The 17,884-nt window shown below is 39.7% G+C and overlaps 1 protein-coding gene across 3 annotated transcripts in view; it reads left to right on the top strand.

Annotated features, from left to right (window-relative positions):
* LOC101171411 (FYVE, RhoGEF and PH domain-containing protein 3) overlaps positions 1–17,884 on the top strand; it is a 60,415-nt gene that overhangs the window by 17,693 nt on the left and 24,838 nt on the right. The window contains exon 1 of one of the 3 annotated variants that reach the window (XM_023956697.1): positions 2,609–2,826. The exons of 1 other annotated variant lie outside the window; for it this stretch is intronic. The gene's annotated coding sequence lies outside the window, so the exon portion shown is untranslated. Of the gene's footprint in view, positions 1–2,608; positions 2,827–16,184; positions 16,541–17,884 lie in introns of those variants that run through there. One more of the 3 variants, XM_023956698.1, reaches the window with a different exon arrangement.

Genomic DNA, 17,884 nt, shown 5'->3' with positions numbered 1-17,884 from the left:
ACCTATAACTCTAAGTTATACATACCGTCTGCTTGAATGTCTGAGATGGAAAAGAAGGGGCTTTCTCTGATGAACAGATATGTGACGGATGTCATCATTAGGTCAGTGGGACACCGATCAGACCACTGGTTCATGTCTCACTGTCCAGGGAAGCCTTGAGAATAATCAGGAAAAGTTCTCTTTTGTGGGCAGATGGAAAGAGATGCTTGTGATTACACCAAGCAGAGAAGGATGACAGAAGGGCATAAGAACCCTGCAAACTTACTGTGAATCTTCTCCGTCTCGCTTCCTGTGAGTCACTTGTTCTTCAGAGGAGGGGGATCTGTCTCACATTTTTCATCTCCTCAAAGTCAGCTTCTAATTTGTGGAGCAATCTCCTCATAAAAGAGGAATTGAGATGGCAAAAGGTTCAGGATTCCTAACAAACCCGCAGCTCACATTCTTTCCTTTGGTGTTGAGGCGGAGCTTGAGCCCCATGCCTCATTAGATAACCCACAAAGGCAAAGCTCTTTTCTGATTTCCCCCCTCTGTGGAGTGCCCTCCTGGGTGGCCGCGGAGGTGATTTTTTTTTTCCTTTTTCTTTTTTTATCGCTTCTTTCCTTTTACATGAGAAAATTTCACCTTCTCAGGTCTGCAGGGATGAGCCGCCAGCTCCACTGCAGCACCTGTTCCAGAGTGATGCATAATTCACTGTGTGAAGAAGTCCAAGCAGTTCACTGAGTGGTGACCTAGAATGGAAGGATGTAGCTGTAGTCACTTCCTGACAAAAACAGGACCATCGTTCTTGACCTGTTTTAACCCACTCCTAGCCACCCTTGACTCCGGTCCATTTTTAAATCCTGTGTTTGTTTTTTTCATGATATGCGCTGAACTGCGTTACCCATCCCCCTCTTCGTGCTCTGCCTCTCCATTTCTAAAGCCCCTGTCATCGTTTTGCACGTACGCGGGATATTCCTGCAGTGTTTCCATGGTTTTTGGTGGCATTCATCTGTCACTTAAAAGCCGCTGTCGGTTAATGTCACTTTGGCTTTCAGGGCCGATTTCAACTATTGAGTATTAAGAAGCGAGGGGTGGGGGAGCCCAGGAGATATGAAGGGAGGAGGAGGTGGGGGGTTCTAATTATATGTGCATATGTATAGGGTTGGAGCAGCTTGAGCCCGTCATCCTTCGGCTTTTGTGATCCGCATGTCTGCAGGGGGAAGTCACACAGGGATGTACTCCCCAGAGATGCTGGTGTTTAAAGTAGCTCCTCAAGAGATTCAACATGTTTTTTTAACATGAGATATCAAAGACACAGATTTTAAAAGCTGCTCATGAGTAGATCAGTTAGGTTATCAAAACCTCAAAGACCCACTACGATGGGGGAAAAAAGGCTTTAAATTGCATTTCTGAGTTTTTTTTTTTTTTTCAAATAATCGTGAATTAGGAGCAGCCGAAAAATACTGTTAGAAAAATCTTGTAGCTGCAACGTAGACGCTATTACGGCAAGCCTCAAGCTCCCTGCTCCGCACCATTCGGATGCATTATAAACGACTAGATCCATGAATTTCTTCGTTTTCCTCATCTGAGCTGGTATCTGGATCAAAATTGATAGCTCCAATATGTTAGGTTGGGGTTGTGAGCGGTACGAGTGTACAGATGGATGACAGAAGTGGGAGTGGCATTACTCCATCGGTCCCGCCCACAACTCAGAGGTGAATTTCTGATGCTGTTCTGCAGAAACTATGTCCTGTAAAAATATAATTTTGGCTAAAATCGGCATAATCATAATTAAAAGACCACTGGGAATGCTTTTAAAATAGATCAAAAGATGAACAGTGTGACTTGAAGTTTGTGCAAAGTCACAAACAAAAAAGGTGTGTGGATTATTTTGATGATATAATATGATTTAACAGCATGTCAGAGTATTAAAAGTACACAGAACTGAAGTAATTTGTTGCTTAACATAATTTAATACAAAAATATCTTAAGATTGTGTTCCTTTAAAATGAGCCTTTTTTCATATTTAAATGTTAAAACCCAAACAGAACACAAAATATGGTGTTTAGAATCAAAATGTTTTCAGCTACATTTGTGGCATGTCCAGCCAGACTCCATTTTCCCTCTGAATCCTTGAAGATTTGCCTCCAAACGCTTTACTCTTGTCCTGCTTGTATCCTGACGCACAACTAGTGCAACAACTATGCAGTCACACCCACTCAGACTTACCCACTTCCCCCATCGTTCATTCAACCACTTTTTCTCCTCTCTCCCTCCTCCACTCCTCTCACTTAACTCTCCCCTCCCTCTCAATCCCCCCCCCCTCTCCCCCAGCCAGTCCGGGGCCGTCATTTGTTTCCATAGTGACAGCTGGGGAGACATTATCGCCGACTGAGGGCTGCTCCTTTCAAACGGTGGCGGCGGTGGAGGCATTGTTTAGTCCTCTGCTCTGAATGGTGTGGATCAGGATGGGGAGAGTGTCGGACAGGAGGAACGCATCACTCTCCCTCTTTTTATGGCAGGGACGGTGTGTGTGTAGACGCTAAAGGGAAGGAGGCGAAAGAGGAGGAGGAGGAGGAGGAACGAAAGAGGAGGAGGAGAGGGGAGCGTGATGGTTGGGCAGAATCGATGCAGGCAGGAGTAGTAGTAGTAGTAGCGGCAGCCTCATGTCGTGTGTAGAATTGAAATCTCGAACACGCTTCGGATGGTGGATCCTCGCCGCTTCGCGCCGGACCATACCTGCTCTCTGTGCTGATTCTGTGTCCAACAGAGAATAAGCAGAGATTTTAGACACACAGGGAAATTTGAGAAAACACTGAAGGTCAATGGCTAAACAGAGTTAGACTGGTGAGTTACTATTGCTTCTTTCACCATTTTTGCAGTCTATATTCTTATCTATTATTTGATATAAGTGTTTTTGTCCTAAAAATGCTTTTAACCCACATTTTACATTCCTAGCTGCATAATAAAGTGCAATAAGGAGCTTAAAGCTGTCTGTATTCACAGCGATTTTAAATATACATGTCTGCATGTTTTATTGAGAAAGCACAATGGGGGTGAATTTAAGCTGCCTTTCGGGGGTAAATATAAATAAGCTTCACCCTAGTTCTTGTGTGTTTGCTTCTCTTCTTCTTCGTCATCGTTGCAGCGGGTAATTCTCAGTGAGAGCTGAACCCTGTGGCTCTTTGAGCTGCACAACATGATTTGTCACCTTGAAAGGTCTCTTTGAAAAAAATCAGCTTTTATTCATAAATTAAGATTTAACAACTTCTAGTTGCTCTCAGCTCAGTAAGTGAGGCGGTGTGGACCAGCATCAGAGTATGATGTCATTGAAATGCTGACCATAACAGATGATTTAAAGCTTATCCATCTTGACAGTTGCTTATTTGCGTCTTGTTTATTATTGTTTGTGTGCACTGTCATAGGCGTTTTATTTATTATACCTTGCTTATGTCCTATTTAGTGGGGAGTTGTCCTAAGGTGATGGGACCCTGAGTGTTTCCATGACAACCCGCAGGAGCTGTGTGAGCTAAAGCCGAATATGTGACAGACACCGTGGCATTACGCTGAGGCTCGGTGAAATCAAAACCTTTTTGACCCAGATCAATGGGATGGTGCTGAGCTAAGCAGCCTCGCGTCCAACTGCTTCATGTAAGGCATGAACTGCAGGTGGATGCTGGTGTTGAACTGGGGGATCATGACAAGTTCTTATGGCTTAAAAGTGCTCTTATCCTCTTAGACTGTCAGTAGTGTTGTAGTCGCAGGATTTAAGCATATAGTCCAAGAGGCTAAAAGAAATGCATGTCTTGTAGGAGCAGTTTATCACCCATACTTGTTTTTGTTTGCAAATGTTTTGGGTTACTGTGCACATTAGCAGCAGTTTGCTTATAACCTAAAGTTATGGCCACACCGGCCACGTGACGTGTTCAAAAACATGTTAAACGCTTCAAGAACGTCCAAGTCCGCCTCCTGCAATTGGAAGAGGCTTGATGCAAAATGTCAAAACGGTACAAATCTCCTGAATTTTGCTCCAGGCTTTTTCTTTTACAGCTCTATTCTGATAAATGAAAGACTTGGTGTCGAATAATGCAGCAAAAAGCCGCAATTATTAATTTTTCTTCCACAATCAATTTTCCAACAGTTGACTCTTTTGTGAATTGAAAAGGGGACATCATCCTTTCATCACTACCAAATTCCCTGATTGGTTAATGTCAAGGCACTTTTTTTTAAGATAGGTTTTATTTTTCATTTTTTTTAAACAAGATGTAACACAAACATACATGGCATCAAACAAAAAAAGTCTTACAAAAAAAGAGAAGAAGAATAAAATAAAAAAATAAAACGGCAAGGAGAAAAATAAGACATGACAGCCACCATTTCAGAGATGTAAACAGGTCATACAATGGCCAGAGAGTTTTCATATACAGTCCATCTGTCCCATTTTTCTTTAAAATTTCCTTCTCTCAATTTTAAAACAAAAGTCATCTTTTCCATAATGTAGATCTCCTCCACTATGTCAGTCCAGTCTGTGAGGGTTGGTGGTTCTGGCTTTAGCCATCTTCTGGTTATTGCTGTCCTTGCTGCAATTAGGAATATTTTCACCAAATACTGATCTTGAGGAATGACTGTTTCAGAAATTTTACCCAGATGTAATACTACCTGAGTGAAGGGAATTGTATAGAGCAGAGCGTTTATTAAAACATTTTGAATGGAATGCCAAAATGGTTCTATTTGCAAACAGCTCCAGAAGATATGAGAATGGTTTTCATTTACTGTGTCACATTGTCTCCAACACATCTGTGGATCTGCTGATTGTTTGCTTTTAATTGAAGGTGTAATAAAGAAGTGCATGAGATTTTTCCAATTAAATTCCCTCCATTTCAGTGATGTGGTAGAAGACTGAGTTGATGCACATATTGAATACCATTCTTTCTCTGAAATAGTGATGGACATTTTCTTTTCCCACTTTTCTTTAACATATAAAGTTGTGTTTTTCTGACATGAAATGAGGCTGTGGTACAGTTTAGAAATGATTTTGGATGTTTTATGCGGGTCAGCATAAAGTCAAGGCACTTTTAATGGCGTTTTGTACGTAGAGCTGAAAAGAGTCGTAGAAACTAGCATAGTGACGTGTCGTGGATGCAAGAGTTTTGAACACAGATGCCTGAAACACGTGTTTACATAGACTTTTGATTGGAAGTGGCCACTTGAGCGCGCATTGCAGAGGACGATATGAAAGTAGCTTAATGAAGAAGTCAGTTCTTTTTAACAGAGAAAAAAAGGTTATTATATTTAAAATAAAATGAAAATGACTTGAGTCTCAACAAAAAGGAGTAGTAATGCTAGACCAGCCAGAGAAAACACAAGTTGATATTTCTGGACAGGCTGTCTTGTAGAGACTTCTTAAGGCCAAAGAGCCTCACAGAGTAACCTTGTGTGAAAGGCAGGAGACCGCGAGCCCCCGGGCCATGTGGAAAAAGTGGTTAGTCATATTCCACCCATTTTCCTGTGTCTGGGCAGGTTTACTTTTAGCAAAAGCCAGAAAAAGGATGCCTGTAGCCCACAGTGTCCACAACTATTTAATACAGGGCTTGGTCTGAAAGTACAAGGGCAGCAGCTCCGCTGTGTTGAAAGAACATTCATCACCTAGGACACATCACATTCCTCAACCTTTCTGCTGCGCTGCTGCGTTACTTGGTTAAAGCTGAAAATGTCAGAGAGGCTTGAGTTGCTCGTGTGAAGCTCTGGTCCAATCAGATAAGTCTCTGTGAAACATTGTTTGCCGGCATTTCTGCCATAAAAAAAAAAGGTCTTTGAGGAGGGGTTGGGGTGAACTGGAAGGAGAAATTTCAACCATGGGGCCTAAAACAAGCAGTTATTCGCCATAAGTAAACAAATCACTTCCCCGGGACATCTAACAGGTCATACATTTAACAAAAAGATAAGAAAGGCTCTCTTTTCCAGTTTACCTGGGATTTCTTTTACCTGGACTTTGTCTCCTGACCTCCTGAAGTAAATTAATTACCGCAACACATTTGTGTTCCAGAATTTTCTTATTTTCATGTCGTGTCTTTGTTCAAAGGTTTAAATATAGAAATATGTTGATTAAATAGATGTTGTTACATTGGTTTGCATGTTTTTTTTTTGCTTGCTTCTATTTCTAGTTGCTCACACTGCTTATGTCACTCTGGCAGTTTAGTTTGTTTTATCCTTAAAAACGATGTTTGCTACAATTCAAACAGAAACCTAACCAACAGGTCATTGCTGGATGTAAAATAGTCATTATATTGCCACTTTGCTTCTTAATTCGTATTATGTTGTCTTTATTCATTGAGGTGCAAACATCACCAGGTACTGCAAAAAATGTTTTTCAGTGTTTTTCTGTTTAGCTCTATTTTGGTTTGTTCCATTTTCTTTCCTTTAAAGGTTTTCTTCTCGTTAAGAAAAGCTGTTGTGAAGTCATTTTCCTTTATACTGCGGATCTGTTCTCCATTTCTTGCCTAAAACAGGAGGAATCTTGGTAATGGTTAGATGCTAGTGACGCTCATGGACAGAAACATGACAAATAAGCCTACAGATCAAACTGGAATCTACACCCAGTTGAACTGGTGATAGTTGCTTAAAAGCGGGTGAGTTTTGCATCCTGGTTTACAACTTGGAGCCAAATATTTCTGCCTTCTAAGTTTTATGCGTGCCCTTTCATCAGCCTTTTACTTCTCCATTTAATCTGGGTAGTCAGTCGGAAAGCGTTAGGTGCTCTCTTGTCTCCACTGAAGCATGTGTGTTGTCTTTGAACAAGACTTTGACATCATTTGGGACAAGAAAAAAAATCTCACACATTTCAAGCAGTGTTTCCCTTTCCTGCTAGCTTCAATCAGAAGCATTAATTACATTGTTTTTCTTCTTTTTTTCATGCAACCACCAAATAATGAAGGGGCTGTTCGTCTTTAAGTGAGCCCTCCTGTTGTAAAATTGCAGCTCAGTTCAAAAGCTCAGGGAGCTTCAGTGTGAACGCTGAAGCAGGCTTTGTAGTTGTGTCCTGCTGATGTGAAGGGGACAAGGAGTGGCTTCCAAAGAGTGCATTCTGTGACTGTATAACAAATCTGATCTTGTGTACTTGTTTTTATTTTTGTCACATTTACTGATAGTTTTCCAGAATGTTCTATTTTTTTTTATTTTTTTTTTTTGCATAAGTTGGTTTAGCCGTTGATTCAATCTCAGGTTTAAGTAGCAAGTAGAAGGGAGTTTAATGGCTCCCCATAAAATGGTAGGTCACTCACTACCTGTGCACACATGGTGCTGCTTGAGGGAAGCGACCATAAATGGTGAATTTCAAGACAGCAAGCTGTTCTTAAGTTTTCCTTCTCAGACATGTGTCTCTGAGCAGCTAAAGTATAAACACAGGAAAGAAAAGGATTCTCCTACCTCTTTTATATCCTTCGCAAGTGTGATGAATCTGATTGGTAGTTAAAGCCCTTTCTACCTAATCATGTAGACCAGCAGAACAAGGAGCAGGAGCAATAGTTGCTCTTAAACAGGGCCCCCTTTTATGGTTTCTTGCTGCAGAGCCAATCCCCCCCCCCCCCCCCGAGACTAAAATGAACAGAGGTGACAGATGACAGGTGGGCCGTGCTGCCTGCTGCAGGCGACCATGTTCCCTGGAGCTTTTCTGAATCATCACAGCAACAGCGATGATTCTGCCAATGCTTATGTGAAAGGCGGGACACAACAACCTACTTTTAGCTGCATAAAACTGGAGCAGCAGCTGCTGAACTCCCAAACTTTCAGAACTTTGGACTTCACCAAACTTGTTTGGTAAATAAAATGAGCAACAGTTTCCTAAAATCACAAATCAAAACTCTGTTTTTGAAAGCATAACATCCAAAATACATTCTTCCATGTATTGGTTGTGTAACTAATTACTAAGGACAAAACGAGTAAAAACTGTGCGGGTCATCTGGATATCTAACCACCATTTGTATGAAGGTCACGCTTCAATCCTGACACCAGCTTCTTTTCCTGGACTGCAAGAACTCGTTCCTGGCAGCCTGTCTGGCTCCAGTGTGAGAACATAAATGTTGCTCTAAGTGGACTCTGCAGTGTTCCGCTGTAAGAAAAAATACTGGAGTCATTAGAGAGGAAACAGGAGGCTTCATTAGTCTGTCTACTGTACACCTGGCTCCTATAATCAGGCTCTTCTTGAACAGCAATTTGTCTGTCTTTCGTGTCTTTTGGCCGTTTTCTCATTCTCACAACTAATTTTTCCTTCCACCAATCTCAGCTTAATAAAATTGCAGTTGTCTTAATCTACTTCTGCTGAAGACATCTCTCTGTGGCACTTCAAAGAAGGAGTGATTCATCACAAAACTGTAAAGTTCAGACACACTGACGGGAGTGGATTTTTTTCAGGAGAGATTTATGGCTGAAGTGGACTCTCTGAGGCCGATTGACATTTTCAAAAATGATTCTGACGTCAAAAAGAAGTGTGGATCCTTAAAGGACATGACCTTTCGCTCACTTTGTGTGTGTTGGTAAGAGTCCAGTGGGCATCAGCGTGGTGGTGCAGCAGTCTGGTTCCTCACTGTCAAAGTTTTATTTCATCAACCCAGCCCCTTCGCATCCACACTCGCCCTTTCTAGACCAGACCAGACTGGAATGGGCATCACTTTGACCTGTACTGAGCAGGGCTGGCCCACCCTGGGACTCTTTTGACTGTCAGCAGTTTTGCAGACACTCCTATCCACATGCTGACTTCCGTCCTGCCTGAAACAGATGCGGGGTGGAGGGGTGGGCATCCTTCCAGCTTAACTACCATCCAGCCTTGAGAAAAGAGGCTGTGTCAGGTGATAAAGCCACAGAAACGTGACTGGTGTACATGATTAAAAGTTCAAATGAAAATGATTTGTTTGTTTTACACAAGATTATACCCGAATGTTGTCAAATTGTGTTCAAACAATAAGTAAACCACTGGCTTCTACTTTTTCCCTTCTTCATACAGCAAGGAAATGATGAAAAACAGCCTATATATTAGCTTTTTTATTTTATTTTATGAGGGAGGGTGGCTAAAACACTAGATTTTTCTTTATGTGAAAAGGATGGGATCCATCTCAACTGTACACAGTGAAGTTTCACATTTCAACCCTTGAATTTCTTTTTTACTTTAGATGTTTTGCCAGCATCATTAGTCAAATTTTTTAAACTTCCCTACAAATAGTAATATTTTTGTGTTATTCTGAACACTCCGACTCAGAAAGTTAATTAAAGCTGTATTTTTATTTTTTATTTTCAATTCTCCAATTCGTTCCAGTGTTGTAGAAATGCCAGATTTGTTGGACCAACTCTAAAAGCTTCCTTGACGTGTTCTGTCAGGGCAACATTTACTTGTAATTCTGCGGCCAAGTGAGGCATGTTTTGGTTGCCTGTGAAGCGTTCATTCTGTTGTGGGTTGCATTTTATTTGGGAAGGCGAACGCGTAGGTCGGCCATGCTTTCGGGGAGCAGTCTAATGTGTTTTTCCGAGGCAGCAGCAGAGCACTTTGCAGCCTGCTGTAAATTGCTGGCAGATCACAGGATGATGGTTACAATGTTGATAGAAGTTAAGTGTCAGAGAAGTTTTTGTGGTCAATTCTCCACATGGTTTTAAGAGCCTGGGCTTTGAAACAGACTGGCAATTGTGTGTGGATGTTGATATGCATGCAAATGTCAGTGTTCAGCCATGCAGAAGATTTGTATAATAAATCATGCAGCTGCCCACTGAAGCATATTTTGGCTGCTCCTCCTCACAATGATGGTCAATCTGTTGATATATAGTTAAAAGAATCAATACAGCCATATGTTTAAAGTCCTACTCTGATTATCTTTTGATCTATTTTAAAAATTTTCCCAACTCTTTTAATTAAGATTGTCGTTTTCAGTCAAAATCAAAAAAATCTGTGTCGTTATTTAGGACGCAGGTTCCTGCAGGGCGCCAGGTGATCGCCTCTGAGTTGTGGAAAAAAAACCTTCTCCTGACTGTTCCTGAGAGCTCTCTGTTTACATGCTCTCCCACTACATGTTAAAAAAAAAAAACACAATGTTCATCAGAGTGACATCAAATGAGTTAACCTACATGTTGCTAATATGACCTCCTAACGTTGCATGTCATGGCAATGCCAACAGAAGCTGCTTTTTTTAGGACTTAGGATGCTTCTGAATCACTTGGTTGACCTGGGTTTGTGCCTCCCCCGCTTTTAACTCCCTGTGGGAATGGAAAGAGCCGGCGTCCTTTTTATCCGGCAGCAGATGAGGAAAAGATTGGCTCTGCCCCTCAGCTTTGCCCTAATTGTAGCTAACAGTCGGGTTTTTCTGTTCCACAGTAAAGAGCTGCCATTGAGCCTTGTTACAGAAAGCTTCAATAAGGCTTCAGTAGTTTCTGGGACACTTGGGCAGTCATCTGCACAGGGCAGGTTTGTGTACTGCCTTGTTTTTGTGCGTGTTGTCCTATTTGCAAATCTGTGGCTGCTTCTTTTTCAGTTACGCTCCGAGCCGCAGCACTCAACCTTGAACCATCTTTTCTAGATGAGGAAATTGTTGGATTTAAGTCATTCATGAAAATTTTTACATGTTATCATCCGATCCATTAGTCATTTCCTTAAGCTATTTTGTGCCAGTAGCTCAGATTGTTACCGTACGAGTACTTTTTGTGTGGCTAGGTGCTGATAAAAAAGGCCTTGAGTCATCCTAGAGGGAAAAGGTCAGGGAATTGGTCATATCACTCCCTCAGCTTTTCTTATGACCGACTACCAAGGACATATCAGTGTCTGGCAAATGAAAGCTGACGTCTGACTGGCTCACATGTTTATTGCATAACTGTAAATGTTTATTCTCCCTCCTCCTTTCTCCTGCACTCATTTGGGCGCTGTCTGATTTATTTCACGCACTGTAGCTCACCTTTATCAGGGCTTGTACTTGAAGTAAAGGTTGTTTTTAAATTGCTTTTCTTTTGTGTTTTGACTTGTCTGGTATATTAACGGTGTAAATCTATCACTGTTGCCATGGAAGGAGTCTATGTTTGTGAAAGCAGATTTAAGAGGGACTTGATTTAGTTTAGTTCATGGTTAACTTTCTCCTCCCACTGACCCTTCCAGTGTTTCACTGCAGGAGCTAAGAGCGCTTGCAGCTCATTACCGCCATCTTAGTATTTTTTTTTTTGTTTTCATTTGAAATTGCTGCCCCATTTTTCTCAGTCCGTTGCATTTCTTGTGGTGTTCTATGGCCGCCTCCTCCCCACCACCACCATCCCCGAAATCACTTTGCACTAATCTGTGGAAGCTGCTCAAATCTTCCCACTTAGCAAGAGCGATATGTGATTGCGCCTGCTGTGCCCACTGGCCTGAATTACAGAGAGAGGGCAGACCTAACAGGATGACACCCTCCCCGCCCCCCAGTTCTCACAGACGCCAACGAAAAAACATCATGCCAGTGAAACTTCCGCTAATTCCTGATCAACTCTGAATATTTTCACACGAGTTATTTGTTGGTAGAACACATGAGAATGTCCACAGTACTGGACTTTTCGATAAGAGGTGACTGTGAGGCTCATCGCTGTTGATCCCTCTGTTCCTGTGGACGTGCAGGATTGCATGTTTGTCTTCAAACCTCCATGTTGGACTTAGAGAGATGGAGGTTTTTAGGGATATGAGGGAGAATCTGCTTGCTGATGATGCATATATTTCCTCTCTTTGTTGTGTGCATTTTTTAACCTCTTTTACCCATTTGTGCATTTTTGCACTTGTCCTCTTAAAGAGATGCTACACCCACTTTAAGGTATAAATGGGGATATGTGCAAATGGGTTGCACAGAAGGTGACAAATAATTTCAAAATAAAGTTAATGATATAGAATTGCCGTCCAGTCCAACAAGAGATTTATATAAACATAATAATATAAATAAGGTTTAGCCTCAAATACCAGACGGTTTTATACAAATATACACCTTGTGTGTCTGAAGATTCATAACCCCCTATTGTAACAGTAAAATATGTCCAACACAAGAGGCTTACAGCTCTGATCTGTCTGCTCAGCTGCCGGACAGGACCAAAAAAAAAAGATGTAGTTTTGGAGCACTTCCATCTGGGAGTTGAAAAGGACTTTTTTTTTGTTTTTGTTTTTTTGCAACATATCTTAATTCTAATGTATTTATAAATGGAAAAAAACTGACTCTAAATGTCTGAACATGCAAATAAGCAAAAATAATGTATTACCATTACAAGCATATTTAATTTATTTTATTTTACTTTGAAAGCTGTGGAAGTTACTAAATAGGTGATGTGATTAAAGTTTAAAGGTTTTTCCGTAAATAGTTATTTAAAAATAATAGTCCTAGTTTTAAGGCTGTAAATTTTGTACTAAGCCGTTAATAAAGTAATTAAATGGGCATTGTAGCTGCATTTTCTGTCGGTAAATTATTATTGGAAAAATAGTCTCCCAAAATATTTCAACTCGGATAAAATCCCTTTCAGGAAAACATTTCAATGAAACCTCAGTGTTTGGTATTTGGGTAGCATCATGCAGATGGTTTTATTTGATGGCATACACCAGTGTTTTTCAACCTTTTTTGAGCCAAGTTACTCCTTTTCCTTAACAAAAATCACAAGGCACACACCAGCAACCAAAGATTTTTCGGAAGTAAAAGTCTGTAGTCTGTATTACTGTCTCTCGACAATCTCAAGTGCATTTTTTGTAATAATTGAAGCAAAAAAATAAATAAAAATAGAAGTTTCAGCTGTTTTTTTTTTAAATTGCGATAGTTTTCAATAATAATTTTGAACTAAATTAGTAGAAAATTTGCCCAGGTACTTGTAGTTGTTTTTTCCTTCAGTTTATTAGAATGCAGTTGTAACCTAACAAAAACCAAATAAAATGATATTCTTTCTGAACAGTAACTAATTTTCTTATTTTTTTTATGTTCGTGCAAGAGCAACTGTAATTTATGAACAAATAATTACAGCATGCTTGATACATTTTAGACAAAAAATAACATTATAGTCATGTGTCTGTTGGACACTGAACCTTAGTGCAGTTCTTTGATTTTGTTGCCCATCTCAAGAAAGACACAGAAGTTGTTGAGAAATCCGGCATATTTATTTTGAAGAGCTCCACAAAGACATCGGCAAATCACTGCGTGAAACCTGAGCCTTTTTTTTGATGAACTCAGAGCTGCAATTCTGGCGATGGTAAATGTTTTTGGATCAGTTAAAACTAATAATTTCCCATGGCACAGCTGACCCTCTCCCATGGCACACTAGTGTACTGCGGCAGACTGGTTGAAAAACACTGGCATACACAGATTGATGACCCACTCATGAAGCCAGTTTGTTGCTGACAACAGTGTTTTATGACTTACTTCTACACAGACCTGAAGATGGATGAACATCATCAAATAATAACAAATATTTAAATCGTTGTTTTTTTTTTACTACATAAGACACTTATCTTTTTGTGACACATGTAAAAAAAAACAATTAACTAGGCTGTAATTTAACAATCTATTCTCTTTATGCATACAAGTAATATATGACTGTATATGACTGTGACTATATGACTGATAATTGTGTTTGCCTGCTTGCTCCAATATTGATAATAAAGTGTCTATTTTTCTGTGCAGAATTCTATATTTCTGGTTATTAACAGAATTGTAGCTGAAATTTATATAGGTCAAAACAGAGGAGTAGTGAAATTATTTTTTTGGTGAAACAGTGGGAGGATTTAGACTTTGTTGTATCAAGTGAAAAAGCGCTATAAATAATAAAGTGGGTCAGCCTTATTCTCTCAAATGCTGCATTGTTTTAAATGCAGGATTCCTCGTATTTGAATATACATCATGTTGTAAAATGGATTCAAAGTGCATCATAAATCTAAAATTAGTTGTTTTAGAGAAAAACTTTGATAAAAATAGTTCATTATGGTTCTAAACAGAGTCAAACGTGAACACGGTAAAAATAAAGGCAAAGAGAGCAGAACATTCTGAGGTACTCAGAATTCTGAGGTACCACGGTCAGAAATATTTATTGTTGTCTTGATGGGGAGAGATGGTGAGTAAGTAGTGCGATGGTATCTGAATGCAGATGTCAGATGATCCTCCCTGCTGTGCGTTTTGCTTGTAGAAACCTGATTGACCAGCTGTCGGAGTTAGGACTGTGCTGAGCCTGAGTGATCTGTCTTCCTGACACACTCAGATGAGAGCTCTGCACTCAAGGGATGATGGGTGATATATTAGTTTGTGGGGGACGCCTCAGGACTGACTGATGGGGAGCTGAGTGTGTGGATTTCCAAACATGTTTGAAATCTGCCAATAAGGAGCTTTGAATGTTGATTTACAGCTAGGTCTATGTTTAAACTGGGTAAAGTGTACTTACTCAACCATCATACCCCTCATTAACTTGCATGACATGTTTCTCTTTGTACACTAATGAAGATATAACCTCAGGATTAGAATAGGTCCAATAAAACAGTCTATAAATTGAAGTGGTCCCATCCCTTTCTAACAATCTTATTGACTGAATTGATTTTTGGCAGATTTATGAGATATTTTTCCCCCACAAATGAACACTAAAGTTGTTCAGCTGTAAATTAAAGAAATAGTTTTTATTTTTACAAATTTTACAAACGAGCTCTTAACAGTATCTCAAAAGTTCACATTTGAGTTGTAAACTTCCACTAAACAGCCAACTAAAGTCAGATTGTTAAAATGGGAGTCAAAAATGAAAAAAAATCCCTGGAATGAAATGGTCTTTAGCTTCTGCCACCCTCTGCCACCCTTAAAATCCCACTCCGATCATCTTTGATATGTTTCAAAGCGTACCCAGTGGCCCAGTGTCATTTTCTAGAACACAGTTTCTACAGAGTGCTTAGAGTTCATCAGAAATACGTCTCAAATTTATGGATGGGACCGTTGGCATGGAGTAAGCCAGCGCTCATATCCCATCAGTCCTTTATTTAAACTTTACCCAAAACATACAGCCCCTCACAACCCCAAGCTAACATTAGTAGTGCAACAAAAAATGGCAAGCAATAGGGGAGCTATCCAGCCGTACAGTTTTGAGCCAGATGCCAGTCGAGGAATACAAAAGTGTTGATGGATCTTTTTGTCTGCGATCAGATGTATTGAAATGGACTGGAACAGCAAGCTTGTGGCCTTCCGTTGTAGTTTGTTCCTACCGTACAAGCTTCTTCAAACAGCATATTTTTGTCTGCTCCTGATTCACAATGATTTGAGGAAAGTAATAGTAAGAGACACACTTTTAATTTTATTTTCTATATAAGTCTTCCATCATCAGAAAAATACAAGAACAAGTGAAAAACACCAAAAAACTTGATTTTTCTTGAAGTGGTTCTTTAACCATCAGACAATCTGATCAAACCTCAATGAAGGAATGTGCTCATCTGTTATTGTCTTGGTCTTAGTCTATTGTTGGTAATTATAACTGTGGAAACATTTTTTCTCTTGTGTCACCGGAAAGGAGTCAATGTTTGTGCAAGATTTTCAGCTCTTATGTCTTGGAGCTTTGCTGGCTCAAGAAAAGGTAGAAACATTCATGCTGATGTGGACTAAAGTCGCTGAAAAGTCACACTTGTTCAAAATGACCTATAAACATCTATTTAGACTGAAAGAAAATTACACATTTAATGAGAGCATGGATACATTAATCCAACTGTTGCTTAATTTTCTTCATTAATCAAACAAGATTTGGTTTCACTTATGTCTTGCTTTGTTTATGTATGAATATTGAGATATTAGGATTGGGTTACAAGTCATTTTTTATAATAAAAGTACTCTGTTTGTTTTTCCATTTGATGCAGCACAACAGCAGACGAAGGTACAGAGAGTTGTGTATTTTGTTTTTATTTAAAAGCTGCATTCTTCAGATATGTCATCTATTGAAGCATCTCCTTGCCAACAATTTAAATGTACGAGTTTGTTTACAAAATGTCTTTCAAGCTCCTCTAGACAGTATCTGACAGTTTGTGTCATCTTGGCGATCAGCAGACATGCACTGTTCTTGGAAATGCTGTCTTTCACGTACGACTCAAAAACTTGACCGAGCTCTTAAAGTGCTGTTATCATTAGCATGGCCCTGAATGGACAGATAAAACAGGAGATTATTTGCCAAAGGAATCGGCAAATCAAAGGGATTCTCAGTTTTCCTGCAGGAATAGTTGTCATGGTAACACAATTTCAACCTTGTTGCATTGTTTTTTGGGTGCTTGTTTCCTTTTGTTACAGGAATGAAAAAAAAAGATTATCCTTCTTGGTAACTTTTTTTTATAAACTCTTTTGAAATGTATTAACTATAATGTTTTTATTCTCTCAGATTATTCATTTTTGAGCTGTCTGCTCTTAGAGGGCAAACACTTTGCTTCAGCTTTTGTTAGTCCCTAAGTTTTCTTTTGAGTGGTTGTGCGTCACGGGCAAAGTTCACATTAATAGGGTGGCTGTCGGGCTGCGAAGGGACTGCCAAGGTCCATGACACACAGCCTTGTCACTTAGCTCCCGGAAGGAGTTACCTGGATCGGGTTTAGCAGGTGAGCAGGCTGAACAATCTGTGGGAACGGAGAGGTGAATGTGTGTTCGGGCACAATGGAGCTTTAAGTTAGACTTCAGGGTGTGTACGTCTGTTTTGTGCACCACAGAGGCCAGCCGTGCGTGCATAGATGAGGTTTGGAAAACTGGGAGAGCAGGATTTCTTTGATTTTTTTTTTTTTTTTTTTTTTTCTGGCTGATTTTTCTGTTCATTTAATTCTCTCGACTTAAGGTTTGCGAAGCGTGACGCTCGGAGGAAAGGTAAATTAACTTTTAAGTTTCTCTTTATATATCTGTATATATATATATATATATATATATATATATATATATATATATATATATATATATAAATTCCAACAAGAGAGATTTAATCTGGTCGTCGGTTGGTTTCACCTGAGAACCTGTTTGTTGCTGTATTGCAGTGCTTTCTTTGTGTGTATACTTTCATTCTGAAAACTGTTTGTGTCAGCCACTTTCTCTGCTGTGTCATCAAGTTGCTGCTGTGAAAAGCAGCTTAATATGAGGGTCAGCTGGTGCTCTCCAGTAACCATGGTTACACAGTGTTTCCATAGGTATCAGCCTCTATGCCTTCTTCTTCTGTTTGCTTTTCCCAGGAGAAACGGTGGCCAGTCTTGGGTCAAAGTGCTCTTCCCTAGGGTGTTGTTAAGCACTTTGTCGTGTTTTTCCTTTTGGTTGTAGGTCTGTTTTTCTCACCTCTCAGTTATGATTCAGCGAAGCTAACATTGTTTTTTTTATGTTATCAGCTAGAGATAAATAAAAAAAAAAATAATAAAAAAAATTATAAAATAGCTACTTACGGTAATTTGTTTTGTCGTCATCCTGTTTTAAATAACTGTTCTGATTGTTTTTCTTGTTTAGTGCATTAAAGGAAGGAAAGCCTGAGGGATGACACAAACTGTAGGACAGACAGTAGAACAGGATTCCTCACTGAGAGAGTTTTGTTCTGCCTCAAGCCGATTTAAATATCATCAAATTGGATGCCTGGCACTCTTGTAAGGGCGCCGTGCTTTTTTATCTGACATTAAATGGAATAAAAGTTGATGGGTCCTGACAGAAATTGTAAATCTGCTAGAACATAGCGGCACGACTGCAGTCTAAAAAAATGAACGTTATGCCTGTATTACCTTGTGGGATGGAGTGAAATCTTGCTGTTACAAAAGCTCTAGAGCATGTTAAGTGAACGTTAAGGAAAACAGGCACTCAATGATTATATTTTTGACTTGCAGCAAAAAATTTAATATTTCTAGCTGCCGAGCAAAACTTGTGATGAGCAATATTATTAAAGCAATGACAATAAGTAAAGAGACACACAAAAAAACAAC

Source organism: Oryzias latipes, chromosome 7 (genome assembly GCF_002234675.1).
Source record: "Oryzias latipes chromosome 7, ASM223467v1".
NCBI classification, from domain to species: Eukaryota; Metazoa; Chordata; class Actinopteri; order Beloniformes; family Adrianichthyidae; genus Oryzias; species Oryzias latipes.
Note: the sequence above shows the minus strand (reverse complement) of the source record. Positions and strands in the feature narration are given on the sequence as shown.